The sequence below is a fragment of the Acomys russatus genome, chromosome 5 (genome assembly GCF_903995435.1).
Source record: "Acomys russatus chromosome 5, mAcoRus1.1, whole genome shotgun sequence".
Taxonomy (NCBI): Eukaryota; Metazoa; Chordata; class Mammalia; order Rodentia; family Muridae; genus Acomys; species Acomys russatus.
Genome location: NC_067141.1, coordinates 25906896 through 25930949, shown reverse-complemented (window position 1 = coordinate 25930949; position 24054 = coordinate 25906896). Strand labels below are relative to the sequence as shown.

The 24054-nt window shown below is 41.8% G+C and overlaps 1 protein-coding gene across 6 annotated transcripts in view; it reads left to right on the top strand.

Moving 5' to 3' along the window:
- The window catches only part of Ppp6r3 (protein phosphatase 6 regulatory subunit 3), a 113884-nt gene that overhangs the window by 22769 nt on the left and 67061 nt on the right, over positions 1 to 24054 (top strand). For all 6 annotated transcript variants that reach the window (XM_051145769.1, XM_051145765.1, XM_051145768.1 and 3 more), the window contains exon 2: positions 12192 to 12343. The gene's annotated coding sequence lies outside the window, so the exon portion shown is untranslated. The remainder of the gene's footprint in view (positions 1 to 12191; positions 12344 to 24054) is intronic.

Genomic DNA, 24054 nt, shown 5'->3' with positions numbered 1-24054 from the left:
AAATTTTAAAGTTGTTATACTTTGAATATCTAATCTTTATTCTCTGAATCCTAATGGGAACTTTTATGTGAAACTTAGAAATACCAGTGACCAGGTGATTTAATATTAAAGAAATAGACAATTCTTCATAGTGTGCTCATATACAAACAGAAAGGCAGGTGAATTGTTGAGTTCGAGGACAGCCAGGGCTACACAGAGATACCCTGTCTCAGAAAAACTAAGACAAAATATCATTCAACTAAGAAATAATTAAAAATTTATTGTTTAGCCTTTAATCAAAGGTTTTTTGTTTGTCTTGGATTTTATTGAAGACGGGGTCTGACTTTGGAGCCCTGGCTGGCCTTAAACTCTGACACACCTGCCTCTGCTTCCTGATTAACAGTCAATACCATCACTTCTCAGAGTGCTTCCTTTAATTGAATGTATACCAATTTTGGCTATAATTCATTTGGCAAACATCTGGATACCTGTGCTTTACCAGGTCCAATGTTTTTTATGCTTTGATCATGTCTGTTTAAAGAAAGCAGCTATGGGGCTGGCTGATATCCTCAGTATAACCTTCAAGACAGTGCCTCAGAATGGCAGTGCAAGCTATGCATTGACATTTCCTAGTGCCTTTATGTGAAAAGTAAAAATAGGACAATAAACACACACGCACATATATGGGTGTGTGTGTATGGGAAGTAGGTCTTGCTGTGCCACTGCACTGTACCCTCAGCCATTTTAATTTTGTGTGTTTAACTCAATATGTCCATTTTTGTGGTTGGAGGGTGGTTTTGTTTTGTTTTGTTTTGGTTTTTTGTTCTTTTGTTTATTTGAGACAAGATTTCTCTTTGTAGACCTGGCTGTTCTGAAATTTGCTCTGTGGACCAGGTTGGCTTCTGAGTCACCTGCCTGAGGTCTGGCTTAAAGCGTGTGCCACCACTGCCCTGCTATCATTTTAAACATCTAATCAATATAAATAAATTGATGGGGCTTTTAAAAACTTCTTTTTTTATTTAATCTTGGAGCTGTATTAGGGATTGAGCCCAGGGCTTCAAACCTGCCAGACCTCAGAACCATACCCTCAGCCCCTTATTTGGTCTTTGAAGTCTACTGCATGCTGCTGCTTCAGATTTATTTATTTATTATGTATGCTGAAATTAAAGGTGTGCGCCACCAAGCTTGGCTCAGGGACTGCTTTTTTCAAAAGATTTATTTACTTATTTAATTAAAAAAAAAAGGTTTATTTATTATTTGTACACCTGAACGACAGAAGAGGGCACCAGATCTCATTATAGATGGTTGTGAGCCACCATGTAGTTGCTGGGAATTGAACCCAGGACCTTTGGAAGAGCAGACGGTACTTTTTCTTTCTTTCTTCCTTTCTTTCTTTCTTTCTTTCTTTCTTTCTTTCTTTCTTTCTTTCTTAAGATTTATTAATTTATTATTATGTATACCTGCAGTCTAGATGAGGGCACCAGATGTCATTATAGATGGTTATGAGCCACCAAGTAGTTGCTGGGAATTGAACCCAGGAGCTTTGGAAGAACAGACAGTAAGTACTCTTAACTTCTGAGCCATCTCTCCAGCCCCCACTTCATGTTTTTTATTCATTCACACCACATCTCAGTTCAAAAGCATTGATTCAGATGCTCAGAAGCCTAGGTGGGTGCCACAAAGAAAGTGTAAATCATAAACTGCATATGTGAGCAACAGAGAACTTTGATCAAGAAAGAACCCGAGTAAGAGGTAAGTGAAGCTGGGCGTGGTGGCACGTGCTTTTAATCACAGCACTCAGAGGCAGAGACAGACAAATCTATGTGAGTTTGAGGCTAGCCTGGTCTACAAAACAAGCTCCAGAACAGCCAAGGCTACATAGAAAACTCTGTCTTGAAAAAAAACAAAACAAAAAATAAAAAAATAAGTAGAAGTGAATTAGGGGGTGCATCTATCTTCTAGGCAGTGGTCAAAAATTGAGAGGAGGGGCTAATAAAGGTGGATCCCTATGAGTTCAAGGCCAGTCAGGTCTACAAAGCGAGTCCAGGACTGCCAAGATAACAAAGAGAAACCATGTCTCAAAAAACTAAAAAAAAAAAAAAAAAAACCTTAAAAAAAAAAAAATGTATATATCTGTACTGTTCCTGCATAAGATCCCAGGTTAGTTCCCAGCACCTACATTATAGCCTTACTCAAAGAAAAGAAAACATGTTGATGGACGTCAGGAAACAGACAATCATTCGCAGGTGGTGAGAAGAAGGTAGGTGTGACCTTAACAGAAATGCAAGTCTATTTTTCAGCAGTTCCACTTTTGGGAGGATAGTTTTTTTGTTTTTTGTTTTTTTTAATAGTTTGAGGCCAGCCTGGTCTACAAATCAAGTCCAGGACACCCAAGGCTATACAGAGAATCCTGTCTTGAAAAACAAAACAAAACAAGTCATTAGTGGTGGCCTGCTTACTTAGGGAAGCCTATAGCAGACGAAGTTCACCAGGGAGAGATTTAGAGGGTGCTGTTGCTGTTGTTGTGTGTGTGTTAATCAAGCCATAAGTCAAATTCTTTGGGAATCCTTTTCTTATTTAAAGATTGAAAAACATACCAGTGAGTTTGGTATAAGCCAGATCAGAAATGAGCCTTGTGAAAAGGCCGGTCACCCTGCGGGATGTCCATCTTTAGAACTTGTGTCAGTCCATGTATATTCCTTCAGAGGCTGGCTAGAATTCTCTTTAGGGGAACTTCATCCTGTTTTATATACATACTGGGGGACACACCACAGGGAAAGGATGTGTGATGTCTTACAAGGTTGTGAATAAATCCGCATTCAATTACTTGATTGTGCCTACAAATGAGTGTATATTCCATCAAGATTTTACTTGGTTTGAGTCCTTGACAGAGTAAGCAAGTGTCTGATGCTGTTAAGAACTGTGAACGGTACCTAGTGTATATGAGGGTAGCTCAAACCTTTGTGAGCTGTATGTTCACATGTTGACCACATGAATACAGTGCTTTTTGCAGTTTGGCCTTTTATTTATCTTTATTTTATTTTCTTGGTTTTTCAAGATAGGGTTTCTCTGTGTAACCTTGACTGTCTTGGAGCTCTCTTTGTAGATCAGGCTAGCCTTGAACTCACAGAGATCCACCTGCCTTTGACTCCCAAGTGCTGGGACTAAAGACGTGTGCCACCACCACCTGGCCTGTTTATCTTTTTAAATAAGAGACTTGCCACAACCAATCAGACTGGTCGACCAGCAGAGAACATTGTATTTAGCAGTATCTTTTTTCTTTTTTAAAGATTTATTTACTTATTTAATTTATTATAATGTATACAGTGCTCTGGCTGCGCATACACCTTCAGGCCAGAAGAGGGCATCAGACCACATTATAGATGGTTATGAGCCACTATGTGGTTGCTGGGAATTGAACTCAGGACCTGGAGGAGCAGCCAGTGCCCTTAACCTCTGAGCCAACTCTCCAGCCCCTTTTTTCTTTTTAAGAAACTCACTGGCACTCACTATAAAGATGAGGCTAGCTTCAAACTCACAGAGATTGGCCTGTTTTGCCCTCCTGAGTGTTGAGGTTAAAGGTGTACAGCACCATGTCTAGCCCTGAGCAACTTTAAATTCTTTGTCATTTTCAGTTTAAATTGATTTGGGTAACTCCATATTTCTTAGATCATAGAAATGACTTGTAAGATTGGATGATTTAGCCTCAAGTCTCTCATTTTGTAGGTAAGGCAAATACAAAGAGAAGAAATTATTTGCCCAGAACTGAATCTGTGTCACCTTACGTCAAGACCTACTGGTTAGACTTTAAAGGGTGTGCGTGGCTTTGATTACATTGCTACTGCTCTAATGAAGAGAATCAATTTATGCATGCCTGTAATCCCAGCAGAGTCAGGAGGATGGCAGCAAATTGGAGGCCAGCCTGATATAGGTAGTGACTTCAGTGTGTGACTACCTTAAAAAGAAGGAATGAAATTTACTTTTCAACAGTTTTAGTCACTTGGTTGCTCATATGCCATGTAAGAAGTTTTGGAGACATTGAGGAAATGTTGGCTTGAGAATAAGTACTTCAGGTGAGCCGATGACCAGTTTGTAGTCATTCTTCACCCACTGTGGCTGTAACAGGTGTGGGTGGTCCTCTGGTCTTTATTTTGGATTACTTTATTAATTTGTGACTTGGTATTTTTATAGTAGGTTGGACTGAGCTGGCTGCTTTGTGTCTGAAGTGATGTGAGTGCTGCTAGTGAGCATAGCCAGACAGTGATGTAATCCAGTCAGGTGCCAAGGTCTTTACTTACGTGCATCACCTTCTGACTGATAAGGCCTTCTTAAGGAGGTAGGGAGGGCTTGCCTGGCTTGTACTTAACGTTCTTGGTGTGATGATTTTTGTTAATGGCTTAGAAGTGTTGGTATCTTTTCCTGGGCTTATATTAGTAGTTGGTGTTTGTGAAGATACCTGACACAGTTACAGGTATGTGTGCATAATTTTTACTGTTATTGGGTATTTTCTTTCTTTTTTTTTAAATTTTGACTTTTATTTATTATGTATACAATGTTCTGTCTGCATGTGTGCCTGCAGGCCAGAAGAGGGCACCAGATCTCATCATAGATGGTTATAAGCCACCAAGTAGGTGCTAGGAATTGAACTTCGGACCTCTGGAAGAGCAGTCAGTGCTCTTAACCCTTAAGCCTTCTCTCCAGCTCCCGTTGTTGGGTATTTCTGAAGAAGTTTTAGGTTTTGTTTTGTTTTTCCAGACAGAGTTTCTCTGTGTAGCCGTGGCTGTCCTAGACTTACTTTGTAGACCAGGCTGGCCTCGAACTCAACAGCAATCTGCCTGCCTCTGTCTCCTGAGTGCTGGGATTAAAGACTTGCATCACCACGCCTGGCTTGTTTTATTTTTTAAGGGTTAGGTTTCTCTGTTTTACAATCATTTGTTATTAGACAAGATCTTGTTAGCTAGCCTAAGTTGACCATTAATTTACTGTATAGCCAAGGCTGGCTTTGAGCCTCTCCTGTCCCAGCCTCCTGGGTGCTGGAATTGCATGGTGTTGATGATGTTTGTATTAGAAAATTAAAAAAAAAATTTTTTTTTTTCCTCTGTGGGTTTCTCTGTGTATCCATGCCTGTCCTATCCTCATTTTATAGACCAGGCTGTCCTTGAACTCAGAGATCTGCCTGCCTCTGCCTTCCTGAGTGCTGGGGTTAAAGGCATACGCCACCACACCTGGCCTGTATTCAAAATTTTATAGATGAGTTTTTATTCACAGCATGCAAAACAATGATGGTAGACAAGCCTTTGTGTAGATTATCTCATTGTCTTCAGTCTCTTCTGATTTGAGAATATTTTTGAAGCATGCATAGTGAGTGGGATCATTAAAATGATTAAGCTGGTGTCATGAGGATTTTGTGATATAGCAGGGGGTAGAGCCTTGCTTTGTGTATCTGGACTGTACTCCAGGCTGTCGGTGGTCTGTGGTGTGGGCACAGTTTTGTTGTGCCCAATACTGTACAGAAAGACAGGGTTTATTTGGAGGTTATAGAATAGCTCCATGTGTGGTCTGCTTTTTTTAAATTTAGGTGAATACAAAGTGCTGGTGGCCCCCTACCCCAAGTATGTAATTTTGATTTCAGTAAATTTGATGTCCATAAAAAGGCTGATCTCTTTCCTATTCTCTTTAAGACAAGGGATTGTGAGTAGTGAGTGAGTGCTCATTCTGCTATTTCTTTAGCCTTTGTGATTAAGCAAATACATTTAGATTCAGTTGAGAGATTCTGTTCTGTTTTAGGCTAAACCAGTCTTCTATAGGGTGTGCAGATGTGTCTGAGATTGAACCCAAGACTTTTGATTTAAGCATGCTAAGCATGCAGTACTCTACCTTTGAGCTAGATAACACTTGAACAGACATTTTTTTCTTTTTTGGTGGTTTTTTGAGACAGGGTTTCTCTGTGTAGCCCTGGCTGTCCTGGACTAGCTTTGTGGACCAGGCTAGCCTCAAACTCACAGTGATCTACCTGTCTTTGTCTCCCAAGTGCTGGCATTAAAGGTGTGTGCCACCATGCCCAGCTTTAACGGACATTTAAAAAAAAAAGATTTATTTATTATTATGTATACAGTACTGTGCTTGCGGCTCTGCTTGTGTGTACACCTGCAGGCCAGAAAAGGGCGTCAGATCACATTATAGATGGTTGTGAGCCCCCACGTGGTTGCTGAGAATTGAACTCAGGACCTCCAGAAGAGCAGTCAGTGCTTTTAACCTCTGAGCCATCTCTCCAGCCCCTAACAGACATTTTTTTTTATAACTGTCACATTTACATCTTTTGCTGACACCACAGTTTGTAGTACTGAAAAAAAGGTAAGATTTATGGTAGATTTTATGTCTGTTGAGAAAAGTGTTATTCCTGTGAGGAATGATAGATGATAATACATATAAAAATGAAAGCAGCTGGGTGTTGGTGGTGCATGTGTTTTATCCCTGCATTCTAGGAGACAATGGCAGGCGGATCTCTTGAGTTTGAAGCCAGCCTAGTCTACAGAGCGAATTCCAGAACAGCCAGGGCTACACCTGTTTTAAAAAACCAAATAGGTAGGTAGGTAGATAGGTAAGTCTTTCTTTTGAGACAGGGTTTCTCTGTGTAGCCTTGGCTGTCCTAGACTTGCTTTGTGGACTGGGCTCCCAAGTGCTGGGATTACAGGTGTGTGCCACCACGCCCAGCCTTGTAATTCTTTTCTTGTGTGGTTTGTTTTATACCTATATTTTTAATTACTTTGAGGAATCAACTGACTTTCCCTCACAGTCCCTATAGTGCTTTCAATTCTCTCCGCAGTACATGAAGGATTGAATGTCTTCAGATCTGAGACTCTCACTTTCTATATTATTTAAAAGTTTAGCCACCTTTTTTTTTTTTTTTTTTTGAGATAGGGTTTCTCTGTGTAGCCTTGGCTGTCCTGGGACTCACTTTGTAGACCAGGCTGGCCTCGAACCAGCGATCCGCCTGCCTCTGCCTCCCGAGTGCTGGGATTAAAGGCGTGCACCACTATGCCCGGCTATGTTTAGCCATCTTAATGTGTATTTGGGGTTGTGTTCTGGATTGGACTGAGGTACCCCACAGGTGCTTACCACTAAACTCACTCCCTCTCTTCCTCAACCCAGTCCCTCACAGTCCTTTAGCTTTCTGTCTAGTGTGACTTTGAGAAACCCAAAGCTTCTTATCATTCTATGATAAGAATACACGCGCGCATGCATGTGTGTGAGCGAAAGCCCCAGGCTACTCTCTGTGGCTAGGTCATGAACTTTCACTGCTGCTAGTGCAATCTTCTTTAGTATCTCTTGGGTGTTATTTCTCTAATTTCTTTCCTTGTTTTCTGTTCTCTTTATCTTGCAACCTTTCTATTCTGTTTTTAATTTCTGCTCTGAGGCTTTACACTTCGAAACCCCTTCCCTTCTCCCCTTGTCCTTTTCAGTGGCACCTGGGGTTTAATGATAATTATCTTACTTTCTGGGGGTAGTAATGATTTTTTTAAAAAAATGTATGTTGTCTATTTGTACAGTCTTTTGTTTTCTTTTGCACTTTTTTGTTTACTGTGATACTTTTTGTTTTCTTTTGTTTGTTGTTTTTGAGACAGGATCTCTCTGAACAGCTTTCCTTGGCTGTTCTGGGACTCACTCTGTAGGCTAGGCTGGCCTCAAACTCACAGAGATCCTCCTCAGAGTGCTGGAATTAAAGGTGTGTGCCTCCACCTGGCTGCTATGACAGTCTTTCTTCCTTTTTTAAAAAAAAAAGATTTATTTATTATTATGTATACAGTGCTGTCTGCATGTACACCTCCAGGCCAGAGGAGGGCACCAGATCACATTATAGATGGTTGTGAGCCACCATGAGGTTTCTGGGAATTGAACTCAGGACCTCTGCAAGAGCAGTCAGTGCTCTTAACCGCTGAGCCATCTCTCTAGCCCTGCTGTGATATTCTTGATGTTAGGCTTCTGGAGTGGTCTGGTAATCTCTGGCTTTACTCATGTGCAGATTCAGGGATGCACAAATGGAGAGTTAATCCTAGGAATTGTCATTCTGTCTAAGCTTCTACACTACAAGAGCAGAGGGAATGACACCACCTATTATTTGTGAACTTCTTAGCTTTTCATTTCTGAATGTTTCCCACTTAGCAGAATTAGAACTTCTTGGTGACATGACATTCTTCTTTTTTCTTTTTAAAAAATAATTTATCTCTTGGAACTGGGATTCAGACAGTTATGAGCTGCCATGTGGGCACTGGGAATTGAACCTGGGTCCTTTGGAAGAGCAGACAGTGCTCTTAAGCACCAAGCTATCTCTCTAGTCCTGGCATATTTCAAAGGTATGGCAGAGAAGGAATTATATGAACTAGGAACATGCTGTGAGAGGAATTAAAGGGCTTAGAAACCACAAAAGCTCCTAGGACAGCTTGCACGGCCAAATCTGAGGCATTGTAAAAATCATAATACATAATAATGATAATAAGAGTCTTTGAGTTCATACTAATAATGGGCCAGGAAAGAATGAGTAGGGAGACAGAAATATGCCTTACTAAAGTTAGAAAGGCAGCTAATAAACACAGAAGGAACCCGAGTGTTGTAGCTGGGAGGCCGAGGAAGGAAGATCGGGAGTTCAACATCATCCTCTGCTGCATAGTGAATTTGAGGCCAACCTGATTGACAAAGTTCTAGAACAGCCAAGGCTACACAGAGAAACTTTGTCTCGAAAAACCAACAAAACAAAACAAAAACAAAATAAAACCATCTAAGTATCATAGTGTTAGCTTCCAGTGAGTACTGAAACTCTCAAGTGAATGTTCTAAAAGTATAGATGTATGGCAGATTATTTACTGATGAGTCACCAAAGAAATGGTCACTTTACAGTGAAGAAATCCATTACTGTAATTTTAACTAAGTAAAATCATCAACAGTATTCTACAAAGTTGACCTCATCTAGTTAGCATTGCTGCCATAAATGTACACCCAGCATTTAAAAGTGAAATGAAGATGGAAATGCTAAAAACAAAAAATTTAAATGTATTTAGGTGATAAGAAATAAAGAAGACTTGATTTTAGTTGTGTGTGGCCCTGATTTGAATGAAGCATAGGCATTGCCGCCGAGGTGCTGTACAACAGTTAGGGTTCAGCAGTTCCTTACCTGAGTGTGTTCAACATTGTGCAAGAGAATAATTCAGCAAACTGTTTCTGAAGGAGTTAAGGAGAGGCTGGAGGTGCATGAAGTACTTGATGCCTGGGTTTCATCTTCTGCAGCATACCTGAACACACATGCATGGGGAGCTAATTCAGTTGTGTGGAAGTTTCATGAACTGCTTAGATGGAACTTCCTATTATAAATATTTTATTTTGCTTTTATTTGCATTGTGTACATGAGTATAAGTGTCCTAAGAGACTAAACAAAGTTGTCAGAACCCCTAGAACCTGCATTAGAGGTAGTTGGGGACTATTTGACATAGATATTGAGAACCAAGCTTGGTTTTTTTTTTTTTTTGTTTGTTTGTTTTTTTTGTTTTGTTTTGTTTTGTTTGTTTGTTTTTGGTTTTTCGAGACAGGGTTTCTCTGTGTAGCCTTGGCTGTCCTGGACCCGCTTTGTAGACCAGGCTGGCCTTGAACTCACAGCGATCCACCTGCCTCTACCTCCCGAGTGCTGGGATTAAAGGCATGCGCCACCAAGCTCAAGCTTGGGTTCTTAACCACTGAGCACCACCCCCACCCCTGACCCCTGGCACCAAACCTGGAAACTTTTAAGGTTAATAAGTGAGAGCGGCCGATGGGCATTTCATTATTAGGTAGGGCTTATTGGCCTGGGCAGAGCAAATCACTAGTCTAGCTCACTTAGTGAGCTCCAGTAAAGTTTCAAATCCTCACCCCCATGTCAATATTGTTCACCTCACTTATTAGACAGTTTCACTTTTCAATCTGAATAGTAAAAGTCTTGCTTGTTGGCCAGGAAAGGAAGAACCAGAAGGGAGCCTGGCTGGGGTAGGGTGTGACCTTCCTTGTCCTGGCATTGATTTTGTAGCTCCTTTGATTTTTCAGTGTGGCTGGGGCAGTTGTCCCAGTTTAAAGAACTATTTTTTGGTTTGTTTGTTTTATTTTATTTCATTTCATTTATTTAAATTTTTTTTTTTTTTTTTTTTTTTTTTTTTTTTTTTAGCTTGTGGGCATCTGCTAATATGGAAGGAGGGGATGAGATTTAGAATCTAATTATAGTATCTTTTGATCAATATTCTGTTTCATTCTAGCACTCTGATTTTGCTGTTATGTTACTTGTAGATTGTGTTTTGGGGAGTAGACATGGACAAAACCAAAAAGCATTCTTTTACTGCTGTTTGTATACCTGTTTTTACTGCATATTGGTTGACCCAGCAGTCTTAGCACTGTGCTGGCACACTGCTTTCCTCTTCTGAATCTTATTTCTTACTATCCTAACATTTTCAAATACACAATTAAAAAAAAATTAAACACACAACCAGAGTTTCCCTTAATCACTCTGTCATGGTCTTTGTTAGCTGTCATCTTGAAAGAATCTAGAGTCACTTGGGAAACAGGCCTCTGGCCATACCTGTGGGGATTATTTTGGTGTGGAAGAAAGATCTGCCCACTATAGGCAACACCACTCCCTGGCTATAGACCTGGACTATATAAGTGGACAGAGGGGGCTCAGCAGTAGCAGCACTCATAACTCTTTCCTTCCTGATTGTGGATCCCAGCTGCATCAAGCTCCTGTTTCTTGAGTTCCTCTCCATGTTGGATTGTACCCTTGAACTGTGTGCTGAAGTAAGCCTCTTGTTCAGGGTTTTTTGTTTTTTGTTTTAAAGTCACAGCAACAGGAAATAAAACAAAGACACAATCCAAGTGAAAAATCATAAGCTCTCGAACAAAGGCTCTTTCTCTAGAGGGTAGATGATGCCCCAGGATCCTTTGATAGTGTATGGACCCAGTTGACAGCAATGTTTGCTTTCTACGTTTGAGTAAGACTACAGGCATTAAGTTGGTGGTACTGCTGGGAGCCTGGGAGAGTGAACCTGGTATTTTGCCTGCAAGTGGGCAGAATAGGTGGTTATTGGTTGGTATTAGAAATGATTGCAGATTAGCTTGAGGGATGTAGAACTACACAAATTTAATGCCAATGTACGCTCCTGCGTGTACGCCTGGACGGACGGATGGATAGATAAATAGATAGGCTATAGTCCTTTACTCACAGTGCTGCTGTGGCACCTGTGTTTATCTTCAGGTTATTCTTTAGTGTGGAATAAACACTGGAGTATACAATATATGTATACACACACACACACACACACACACACACACACACACGGAGAATGTCTTAGTTGTTATTTGTGAGGTTTTTTGTTTGCTTGCTTTTTTTTTTTTTTTTTTTAAAAAGATAGAAGCTCTCTCTGTCTCTGTCTCTTGCTGTCCTGGAACACACCATGTAGACCAGACTGGCCATGAACTCACAGATATCCACCTGCTTGTGCCTCCAGAGTACTGGGATTAAAAGGGGGCATGCTATCATGCCTGGCAAAGGGCTCTCTGGAACCTTAACAGAGGGTGACAGTTTGGACTTAACCTTTAGTAATGACAGGTCCTATGTCTATACACAGTTGTACACATGCACGCTTGCACACACATACACACATACACAATTCTATGTGTATGGATATTTTACCAGTATGTCTGTGCATGTGGGTGTGTGGTATCTGCATAGGCCAGATGAGGTTGTCAAATCCCATAGAAATGGAGTTATAAACAGTTGTGTGTCACCAAATGGGGATTGGGGGCCAAATCTGGGTCCTCTGTGAGAACAGCTCAGCTCTTAATTGCTGAACCATCTTTCTAGCCCTTTGCTTAATATTCTAGAGTACAGTGATTTTTGTAGTCAACCTTATATTGATGAAAGTCATTTCATAGTAAGGATGTAGTTCTTCACTCACATCCCTGCTATGGTGCATTGTTTATCTCTAGGTTATTCTTGGGATGAAATGAACACTGGAGTTTTATACCTTTAGATACCTGTTTTTTCTAGGGGGGGAAAAACCCTCAAGCTGAGCTTTTATCTCTGCGGTATGATTCTGTGGGAATCACAACCCTGAGCTATTATTTTTTTTCCTAATGACAGCTGCCATCAAACCAAAGCATAACACATGTGATTATCTGTTTTGTTTTTGTTTTTACAGGAATACTTCTGTTTCCTACAATATCCTCTCTTATTCCTGCTGATCTGCTAATTCAGTAATTTGGAAGATAGCTGTCACCAGGATAACCTGTAATGGGCAAGGAGCCACAGAGAAGAAAATATTTCTTTTAGTTTTAAACCTTGGTTTGAAAGGTAAGACTATTAAGACCATCAGGTTTAAAAAAAAAAAAAAAAAAAAAGACCATCAGGTGTTCCCTTCCTGGAATTCTTAGGTGGGAAAACAGTTAGTTACATGTTCTCTTGACCCTAGAACCAGGGAAGCAGGGCTGGACAGTCCGCCTGTGCAGTCAGTACTGTGGTGGTTTTAGGAAGTGAAACAGCAGCCACTATAGCTGGCTTTGGTTTATCTAGGAATCAGCTGAACTTAGTAGATTCCTGTTTCTGGTGGGTATTAAGCTTGCCACCGAGGAGCAACTGGAGTGGTGTTCAGAGAAGAGCAGAAGTAAAGATCTTAGATTCAGGCTGTCTGACTGTGTGAGGTGTTCATTTTGTATCAGTGGCTTCTAGCCAGCCACCTTGCAGTTTTTGAATTGTAATTGCTATAACTCTTTACTGGAACTTTTGATTGACGATTGACTTTGCATATTTAACTTTGGCTCAGTGGACCATTATGTCTCAGTGAGACTGGCCTTGCATTTCAGAATTCCTGCTGGCCCCAGGTATAGTCCTTTCTTGATGGCTTCCTTTTGTATCTTCTGACTCTATGGTTGTAATGACTTTGATTCTGATCATTAACTAATTGATCCCAGACATCCAGAATGTTGCCTTGTTTGTGACCTGCCAAGCCCCCCAAGATACTTCCACAGTGGATTCCTCCTCTGCCATTTGTCCATGTATGTCACTGTCCTATGACTTCTGTGTGGCATTGTCTCCACACCCGATGATATTGTTCAGTAACTGCACAAGGGCTATTTTTGTTCAGAAAAAATTCAGTCTTGGCCCTGATCTTGAAAAGTCAAAACAAGCCAGACACTGGCACATACTTGTAATTCCAACACCTAGGGTGGCAGAGGCCAGTGGATCTCTGTGAGTTTGAGACCAGTCTGGACTACAAAGCAAGTCCAGGACAGTTACACAAAGAAACTTTTTCTTGAAAAGAAAAAAATCAAAATAAAACCTTACCACTGAGCTGGACATGGTGGCATATACCTTTGAGCCTAATACTCAGGAGACAGAGGCAGGCGGATCTCTGAGTTCAAGACCAGCCTGGTGTGGAGCAAGTTCCAGGGCAGCCAGAGATATACAGAGAAACCCTGCTTTAAAAACAAAAAACAAACCAGAAACAAAACAAAACAAACAAAAAAACAAAAGCAGAAGCTTACCACTGGAGAATCATTAAGCTTCTGTGTCACAGAGCAAGCCAGGAACTAATGACATAAGCATGCTCCTCACTGTGGACACACCTTGTATAATGGTGTGACAGCTCAGACATTGCCCAGTGCCTGCTGATGAACAGAGGAGAATAGCCACAGTTTTTATTAACTGATATTTTTAAACGTTTGATAAATGTGTTCAATTTAACCTCTTCTAGATCTCAGGCATCATTTTGTCATTTTAAAAAAAGCCATAGATGTAACTGTAGCATGTTGAGTTGCAGCATGTCACAGCAGATTCTGTTTTAGGTTGTCTTTTCTCAGGTGATTCGGAAAAATACTCTGCTTATGGCTGTTTCATAAAGACTTAGGCTAAAACCTCGAAGAGTGCTGGATTTGTGATAAAAACAGTAAAAGTCCTTTTTTCCCCACTCATCTTATTTCCCACAGACTTTGGCCTGTTTAGTTTTGTCTTGTTTGAGGTAGGGTTTTCTCTCTGTCGCCATGGGTATCCTGCATCACTTTGTAGATCAGCCTTGAAATCATAGCGATCTGCCTCCCTCTGCCTCCTGAGTGCTGGGATTAAAGTCGTGCACCACCATACCCGGCATCACCTGTAGTATCTTAAGACCTCTGTGTATGTATCTATCTATTCCACTTTGGCTATGAAGAGGAGGTTGGATCTGTCACATGCGTACCTCTTTCTCCCCTTTATCTTCTAACAGTTCAAACACACCTTTAACTGAAATCAGTATTAAGTATAGGTATACTTCAGTTAATTATTCCTTAAAGCTCTGATTTGTTTGCAGAATTTTTCAGTATAGTCAGATACATCCAGCAGCCTGTCTTCCTGTTTTCAATGAAATATATCCTGTGTAGAATTCCATGCCTCTTGCCCTCTTCTGGATGTGTTGCTCTTGACTTTCTTCTGTGGCTACTGCATCTCCTCTCTTAGCTTCTGGTTTCCTGCATGTTTGCTTGTTTTGTGAAGCACACTATGAGGGGTCACTTGAGGACGTTTGGGAGCCTGCAGAGGTTTTCTTTCTGAAGTGTCTTCTACAACTGTGAGAGGAGGCTAGTGTCATTTACTCTCTGTTCTTGTGTGATTTTCTTTTTGTGGTGTATGTTTCTCACCACTGGATTAATTTTAAGACTTGTCTTTGCAGCCATGAATTTCATGAGTATTGAAGAGATTTGTTTCATCAGTGCTTGGGTTGGCCTATGCAGATCCTAAAGGCAGCTCTCTGATTAATTTTGGGAAATATCATTTTACTTTTTTGTGTTCACCATCAGTGTAACAATGTACACTTCTCAGCTAAGCACTGTGTATTTCAAGTTTGAGTCCAACCTCGCCTACTGGTGAATTTAAAACGTGTAGGTAGCACTGTGGGCTGGAGAGATAACCCTTGCTGTAGCTGGGCAGTGGTGGTGCACACCTGTAATCCCAGCAAGTGGGATGCAGAGGTAGGCCAGTCTCTGTTAATTGGAGGCCCGGATAGCCTCGATACACAGAGAAACTCTGTCTCAAAAAAACAAAACAAAACAACAACAAAATCCTTGCTCTGCTTGCAGATGACTCAGGCTCACTTTCCTAGGCCCCACATTGGGCTGCTCCCTGCCGCCTTTAACTCTGATTCCAAGATGATCCAGCACCCCCTTTTTTGGGGGCCTCCATAAGACTTCAGGTACATGATACACATATAGAGAGGCAGGCACACATACATGCAAGTAAATGAAGAAAAGTTTTTTTTGTTTTGTTTTGTTTTGTTTTTTAATATAAGAAGTAGGGGTTGGAATAAAGCTCAGTGGTTGCATAAGGACCTGAGACTCTTAGGTCTTGATCTACAGGCAGCAAGAAGGAGACTAGATGTGTTCCACACTGGGTGTAGCTTGAGCATTTAAGACCTCAAAGCTTCCCCCTCCACAAGCGACACACTTCCTCTAATAAGGCCACCTCTCCTCCAATATAAAGCACTCTCCCTAATAATGCCACTCCTTATGGCCAAGCATTTAAAAACATGAATCTTTTGGGGGCTATCCTTATTCAAACTACCATGTTGTGAACCACTGTGTGGGAACTGGGAATTGAACCCAAGTTCCCTAAAAGAGCAAGTGCTTTTAGCTGCTGAAGCCACCTACTCCCCAAATCATTATGTTTTATATGTATGGATGTTTTATATACATGCATGTTTATGCACGCAACTGTATAGGCCAGAAGAGGGCATCCGATCGTTTGGAACTGGAGTTACAGATAGTTGTGAGGCACTATGTAGGTGGGAATTGAACCCAGTTCTCTGGAAGAGCAGCCAGTTCTCTTAACTGCTAAGTCATCTCTCCAGCCCCTGGGCCTTGACTTTTTAAGTAAAAACCGAGCTGTATGATGAGACTTCCTGCTGCATTGTTCTGAATGCTGCAGTGGACCGTGTCATATGGAGGCATCTGCTCTTTGAGCATTGTGCTTCCTAGGCAGCTAAGAATTCTGCAGGTGTGGCGCATGCCTTTAATCCTGGCAATTGGGAGGCAAAGGCAGATGGGTCTCTTGAGTTCAAGGCCAGCCTGGTCTACAAAGAAGTCTAGGACAGCCAGGATGTTACACAGAGGAAACCGTGTCTGGAAAAACAAACATACACACACACACACATACATACATACATACATACATACATACATGGCTTGTTTGTTCATTTTTCTTTTCTTTTTTTGGTTTTTCGAGACAGGGCTTCTCTGTGTAGCCTTGGCCATCCTGGACTCACTTTGTAGACCAGGCTGGCCTTGAACTCACAGTGATCCGCCTGCCTCTGCCTCCCAAGTGCTGGGATTAAAGGCGTGCGCCACCACGCCCGGCTGTTTGTTCCATTTTCAAGACAGGGCTTCTCTGCTTAGCCTTGGCTGTCCTGGCCCTAAATAAAGTATTTTTTAAAACACCAGTTAAGGGGCTGGAGAGACGGTTAAGAGCACTGTCTCCTCTTCCAGAGGACCCGAGTTCAGTTTCCAGCCATCACATGGTAGCTCACAACCATCTATAATGAGATCTGGCACCCTTTTCTGGCCTGCAGATATACATGTGGGCAGAACACTGTGTATGTAATAAATAAATATTCTTAGACAAACCCCCACACTGTTTAAATTACAATTATGAAATCATGAATACCTTTTATAATTATCTACCCTCGGTCTGAGGTGTATTGGAGTGAGAGATGGCTCAGCTAGTGCCATGTAGCTGACAGTGCTTATCCCCCTGCTTCAACCTCCCGAGTGCCAGGATTATAGGTGTGTCTTACAGTGCCTTGCCTTCATTGGCCTTTTTTAAATTAAATTTTATTATTCAGATTATATCCCGATTGTTATCCCCTCACTTGTATCTTTCTGTTTCCCCCTCCCTCTTTCACCCTATTCCCCTCCTCTAGACCTGTGACAGAAGGGGACTCCCTCTACCACCACTACCATATATATGATCACAGCCTATCAGGTCTCACCCAGATAACCTGCTCCCCCTTCCTTTGAGTGCTACCAGACCTCCCCCCACCAAGGGGAAGTGGTCAAATAGGGGGCACCAGAGTTCATGTCAGAGTCAGTCCCCACTCTTCACATAGCTGTGGAGAATGTGTTGTCCATTGGCTGGATCTGAATAGGGGGTCTAGGTTTACTGCATGCATTGTCCTTGGTTGGTACAGCAGATCCGCCAGCCTTGATGGTCTTCTTGTTTGTTGGCTTTTGTATGGAAAAAGTTCATGCCTAACTTTGGCTATGGAGGACTGGAGGAACTATTTTAGTACAACAGGAGCATCTTTAGTTAGTGACTGCAACAGTCTTAAATGAGGCGGGGTCTCATTGTTTCACAGCACTGTAGAGTAGGTGACGTGTTGCTCTTGAGAACTTCAAATTGAGAAGTCAAACTGCATGTGCTATAGATGTAAAATGCACATTGGATTCTACAGGCTTTTCACTTTTACTTTTGTGTGTGCACATTTGTGGTTGTCTGAGGACAATCTTGGGTGTCATTCCCCCGGAACCACCTTGTTTAGTGACAGGCTTTTTTGGTGCTCTGATGCTCCCTGACTAGGCTAGGTTGGCTGACTGGCAAGTCTCATGGACTCACCTCTCCTGGCTTCTCAGAGCTGGGTTATAAACATGTACCACTGGGCTCTTTTACTTGCGTTGTGTGGACTAACTCAGATCTTCATGCTTGTAAAGCAAGCAAACTTTATTGACTGAACTGCCCCCTTAGTCCTCTTTTAACTTTCTGATGTGCTTACTAAAGACTTTACACTTAGATGTGGCTCACATGGTATGCGTATTAGTTAGTTGTCACTTGGAGGCTAGGAGTGAAAGGAGACTTGGAATATGTAGGGATGAGTCTGAATTGGGGCAGTGTATGCCTCTATGCTGTTGATTACGCATGTGAGAGTGTGTACAATTAGTTTTTTATTTTTAATAGTTTCTTCATAGCACTCTTTAAAACAATGTTAAAAGTTTTGGACACATTTTGTTTGCTGAGGCTTTTCCCATGTGTCTCTTGGGCAGAAGCAGCTGCTCCTATCTTAGTTTGTTTGTTGTGCTCCATATGTTTAGGTAACTGCAACCACTGATGTGGGAGTGTCCTAACAATATTTACTGCAAGCCTGGTGCATTTGCTCTGATGTTCCCCTTTGACATCGCATCATAAGAACCACAGTGGAGCTAGTTCTGAAATGATGTAGACAGATTTGGTTGGGCTGGCTTGTTACTGTGCCGCCTCCCAGACCCTGTGCTCAGTACTTCCTTTACTGCTTCACTATTGGCTTCTTGAAATCATCACTATCTTGAGTTATTTTTGGAGACTAAACATTTTTTGCCTTGCATCCAACCAGTCTTGGGTGTAGCTGTCACACAGGGCAGGGGATGCACTGGGAGCTTGGCAGAACCCTGCTTCTTCCTGCAGAGAGGAGTGCTCTTCTGCTGAAGCAGAGCTCTTTAGCTGGTGACGATGGGGTTCTGAAGTTGATGTTGTTATGGTTCTAGTTATTCCTGCAGTGCACAGTTCATTCTAGGGCAACCGTCAGCAGTTCTCCTGTCAGAGAAACTTCTAGCTTCTGGTAGTATATCTTCTAGCATTTGGTGTCATTGTTCCTTTGGGCTCTTTGGAAAGTCATATAGTGTGTTGCTCCTGTGACCTGTTAGGACTGAGAACACAGTCCCATGTTTGCAGTAGTATGCTTTTCATGGTTATGTATTCAAATGTGTTTACTGCATTTTTTGAAAATGTAGACTAACTTGATCCTTAATTATCCCTTTGAGTGACAGGTGATCAGTAATATCCTACACTCATGGCATTCAGGTAGATAATGAAAAGTCTCAGCCAGAGCTGTTTTTTTCCTGAATCAGAACTGAGGCTGCATCTCACAAGACCCCTAGCTGACTCTTGCCATGAAAGCTTGGAGAGCATGGCTTCAAGCTCCCAGGTGACAGGTGACTTGTAGACATAATGACTAGACAGCAGCTTCTTTTGCAGTGTGCTCTAGCAGCTCAGTCCCTACAGTCAGTTAATGTGGTGAACTGCAGAGGTTTAAACTCCCGAGACGAGGTCTCAGAAATGCAAGCTCCAGCAACCCTGCAGCCGGCAATAGAATCCAGGTGTCTGTGGATATTTACTGTCATTGAAGACGTTCCAAGGGTGTCTTAGGATTACCATTGCAGTGATGAAACACCCTGACCAAAAAGCAAGTTGGGGACGAAAGGATTTACTTGGCTTACAATTACATACTGCTGTTTATCACCAAAGGAAGTCAGGACAGGAACTCAGAGCAGGAACTTGGAGATGGGAGTTGATGCAGAGGCCGGGGAGGGGTGCTGCTTACTGGCCTGCTTTCTTATAGAACCTAGCCGAGGGATGGAACCCCCCATGATGGGTTGGGCCCTCCCTCATCAACCTCTAATTAAGAAAATGCCTTTCAGCCGGGCATGGTGGTGGCCCATGTCTGTAATCCTAGCATGTGGGGAGGGAGAGGCAGGTGGATCTCTGTGAGTTAGAGGCCAGCCTGGTCTACAAAGTCCAGGTCAGCCAGAACTACACAGAGAAACCCTGTCTGGAAAAACAGCCCCAAACAAAAAATGATTAACTGTCCACACAACAGACTCAAAAGAAGTACAGGATTGGGAGATGGCTTAAAAGGTAAGCTCTTTGCCACACAAGTATCAGGATCCAAGTTCAAATCTGCAGTAAGTGCCTATTATGCTACAACTGGAGAGGTAGACACATAAATATCCTTGGGGTTGGTGGGCCAGCCAGTCTACCTCAGTTAGTGAGCTATAAGGGGGAAAAAAAAGACTGTCTCACAATATAAGGCAGGGAAGCAATTGAGGAAGACATCCAAAGCCAACCTTTGACCTTTCTCTCTCTCTCTCTCTCTCTCTCTCTCTCTCTCTCTCTCTCTCTCTCTCTCTCTCACACATGTGCGCGCGCGGGCAAAAAAGGTGCCAATTCTAATACATGGTAAAACATGGGAGAACTTTGAAATGTGCTAAATGAAAGAAGACAGTCACAAAAGATTACTGTATAGCTACTCACAAGAAATGTCCACCACATAGGAGATCATGAAAGTATTCTTAGTGTATTTTTAAAAATATTTATTTGTTTTATGTTTATGAGTGCTGCTTTGTTTTCATGCACACCAGAAGAGGGCATCAGATGCCAGTTCAGATGGTTGTGAGCCACCGTGTGGTTGCTTGGAATTGAAAAAATAAAATAAAATAAAGAAAAAGAATCTTATGGAGGCTCTTCCCCTTTAGATAACTCTATGAATCAAGTTGACATAAAAGTAGCCCGAATATGGGGTAACCTTGTTACTTGATGGAAGCAAGCGATTGTCAGTCAGCCATGCCTAAATGCTTTGGCTATGCTGGTGAGCAGGGCCTTGGCAGGGTTTACAGACAGTCTGTTATTCTCATCACTCTTCTTGCATATGATTTCCCACATCTCCCAGATACTGTCAGTGCTTACACACTTTGAAATGAAGGGGTTCTGTCCTAGATTGTTTTCCAAGGCCAACCTTAGTAGTATGAAACTAGTGTAACAATCTTTTTTTTTCTTCTTTTTTAAAGATTTATTTATTACAGATACAGTATTTTCCCTGTATGTATGCATGTACGCCAGACGAGGGCACCAGATCTCTTTATAGATGATTGTGAGCCATCTTGTGGTTGCTGGGAGTTGAGGGCAGGACTTTTCGAAGAGCAGGCAGTGCTCTTAACCTCTGAGGCATCTCTCCAGCCCCCTAGTGTAACAACCATAATGGCTTTGTAATTAAAGCCTCCATCTGAGGTGAATAGATTTATATAAGAGATGAGTCCTTCACTATGAGATCATGAAGACCAGCAGAGATCTCCTTGCTTAAAATATTGTCCTTTCGTGGGAAAAAAATTTCAAACTTCTTAGTTCAATTTGTTTAAAGAAAACAAAAACAAAAAAACCTAGAATGTTGGTAAAAGGAGGTACCTTGGTCTCTCACCAAACCTCGACGACCAGCTTCCTAGGGGGAAGATAGAGTTCCTGCCGATCCATAAGTGTCACTCAGCTAAAGTGTGGGTTTTAAATATGTTTATGTGTACTGCAAACACTTTGTTAGCTCCAGGCATGATGGTGCATACCTGTAACCCTAGCACTTTGAAGAAGGCAGAGGCATGAAGATCAGTTGAATGCCAGCTTCAGCTACATAGTGAGTTTCAGGGCCCTCTGAGCTGTATGAGACTCTGTTCTCATAATGCGTCAACTCTGTTCTCTTCCCCACCCACACTGCTTTTTGGTTTGTTTTTATTGTTGTTAATTCTGACTCTAGTTTCATTGCAAATCTTAGCTTGTTGTCAGTCTTTAAGACAAGATCCCCTGCTATATAGCCCAGGATAGCCTCAAGCTTAGAGTCATTTGGCCTCAGCTTGAGATTATAGATTCCATCCATGCCTCGATGGAATAGTTATATTTTAAGTTTTTCCAAGTTTTTTCTTTTTCTTTGTTTCTTTGTTTCTTTGTTTGTTTGTTTGTTTGTTTTAAAGACAGGGTCTCTGACCCGCTGGGAATTTGTTCTATAGATCAGGCTGGCCGCAAATTCACAGAGCTCTGCCCGTCTCTGTTTCCCAAATGCTGGAACTAAAGGTATTTACCACCACAGCAAGCTAGAATAGGTACATTAAAAAAACAAAACAAAACGGTGTTTTAGCTGAGGGAGGGCATTTGAACTTTTATTTAGTATTGAGCTTCATTTTACTTCCAAGGGCACCAACCCAGGGACAGCTAATTTACCAACTCCTTGTGTCCAGTTATCTTGCTGCTGTAATGTAAGGCAAAACTGGTGATGCTACATTTTGGTATTTAGGGTCATGTGCAATATGAAGACATTCCCTGTGGAAGGACATAGTTCTAAGTTCTTTACTATCTGGTGTGGTAGTGAAGGGAATCAATCATTTTGCAATAAATGCTAAAAATTTCCTTATATCTCAATGTTAAATTTTATGTTTAAAATAGGTTATATTTTAGACAACTACTTCAAAATAATTAAGAAATTAGAAGGCCTGGGCCAGTAGGAAGGCCATTCTGCTATATACATAGACCCGATGGACGCTGACCTCTCTATCACGAGGCATATTGTTTGGAGTGGATTTTAACAGCGTGGACAAGGATTAAGTCTCTACATAGCTTCCTTCCTGATGTCGGTTTGAGAATCAGAATCTCTTTTGTTTTTACTTCCACCAACCTTTAGGACCATTCTGGTCATTAGCATCCCGCTAAATGTAAGGCGGGGGGGGGGGGGCGGGGGGGGGGAAAGGAGTATATGTAGGTTTTCTGATTAATGGCACAGCATAGCAGAGTTTCTTATCTACCCAATATTTACCTGTGTATGCAGCTGGCTGCTACCCCAAGCCTGGGGGGTACCCAGGAGGGTAGCTAGCTGGCACAGCTTCAGCAAGGCAACTTGCAGCCTTGGGGTAGATAGCTACCTGGATAGATTCAGGAGATAACAAAATACAACTCTCAGGAAGAACCTTCACTCAAACCTAACCCTATTAAAAAAATGTCAAAACCATTCTTAATTGGCAGGTTTTCGGTTGGGATGGGTGTGTTTGCCATTCTACCGGGTTCTTGTTTCATTGTGACTATTTGGTCTTTTTGTGAATCCTGTATTTGATGTGTTTCCTACAATAGAATATGACTTGGGCAGTTTTAGTTGGAGTGGGTAAATCCACTTGATTAATAATTTAGAGCTGTGACTGCAGTTTGCAGGTATCTATAGCAAACAATGTTTGCCATGAATTTTCTTCTGTTCAGGTCTTGGGCAGCCCAGTAAGATCTTCTGTCCCATAACTCTGGAGTAGTGAGGCTATAAAAACACACTTTTAAAAGTTGTGATTTTTAAAGGATTTACAAATAAACAAGCACCAGCTACTCTAGTAGAAGATGGTAGATAATATGGATAGTGTGACTTTGTGCCCCTAAACAAAGAACAGCCTCTCCCCTTTCTTTTTGTGAATATAAAAAGAAAAACTTCCCTTGTTCCCTTTCCCCTCCTTTTTTCTGTGCATTGGTGTTTTGCCTATGTGAGGTGTTATGTCTGTGTGAGGGTGTTGGATCCCTGGAACTGGAGTTAACACAGTTGTGAGCTGCCTTGTGGGTGCTGGGAATTAAACTCAGGTCCTCTGGAAAAGCAGCCAAGTGCTCTGAACCACTGAGCTGTCCCCCTTTCCTTCCCCTTTTGACATTACCTTCTGATACTGTTTGTGCTTGTCAGATGATTAGGATAAAATATTTGTTTTGATTTTGGTCATTTCCCCCAAATCTGAAAAACCAAAGCAGTGTGTATGTCTTACGGTTTCTGTTGGCTTGATGCCGTCTTTCCCATGATGACTTCCTAGTCAGAACTAGCTCAGCATTGTATTTAAATTCCACAGCTGCTTAAATACCTTCTGCTGCCTGCCATGGATCTTCTATAGGTCTATTCCTGTCTCCTGTCAGAGCTGAGGAAGGCCACTTGCTTGTGTACCTGTTGCTTCTGTGTTGGGAGCTGCATTTCTCTAGCTTGTCATGTTGTATACGTAGGAAAAGGCTGTGCTTCACTGGAGGCCATTTCTGCCTTGTTTCCTCCCCACTCCCAGGTCTTCCTCTCAAGTGAAGTGTGTGAATATGGGTCATGTGAATGGAGTAGCTGCTGTTTGTCTTTCCTTGGCGCTCAGTCTTCTTGCTGCTCAGGTTGGTGAGCAGAAATGCCATGTGTCCTTGAGAGCACGTAAAGGCGTTATGAACTGATTAACTTGATACAAGGCAATATTGCTTTCTGAAATTTGTTTCCTAAGGTTTCTTCAACTTTCTTATCGAGGTTGCCTGCTGGACAGCCAGGCCGAGTACCTGTCATGTGTAGTGGGCATTCCTTAACAACCTACCATTCACAACTTGCTTTTTCACTCTCCTTGGGGCAGTCACTTTAATTAAGAGTGAGTAAAGTTTGCCTCTATAATTTCTCTTTTTATTTTATTATTTGTTTTTGGTTTTTTGAGACAGTGTTT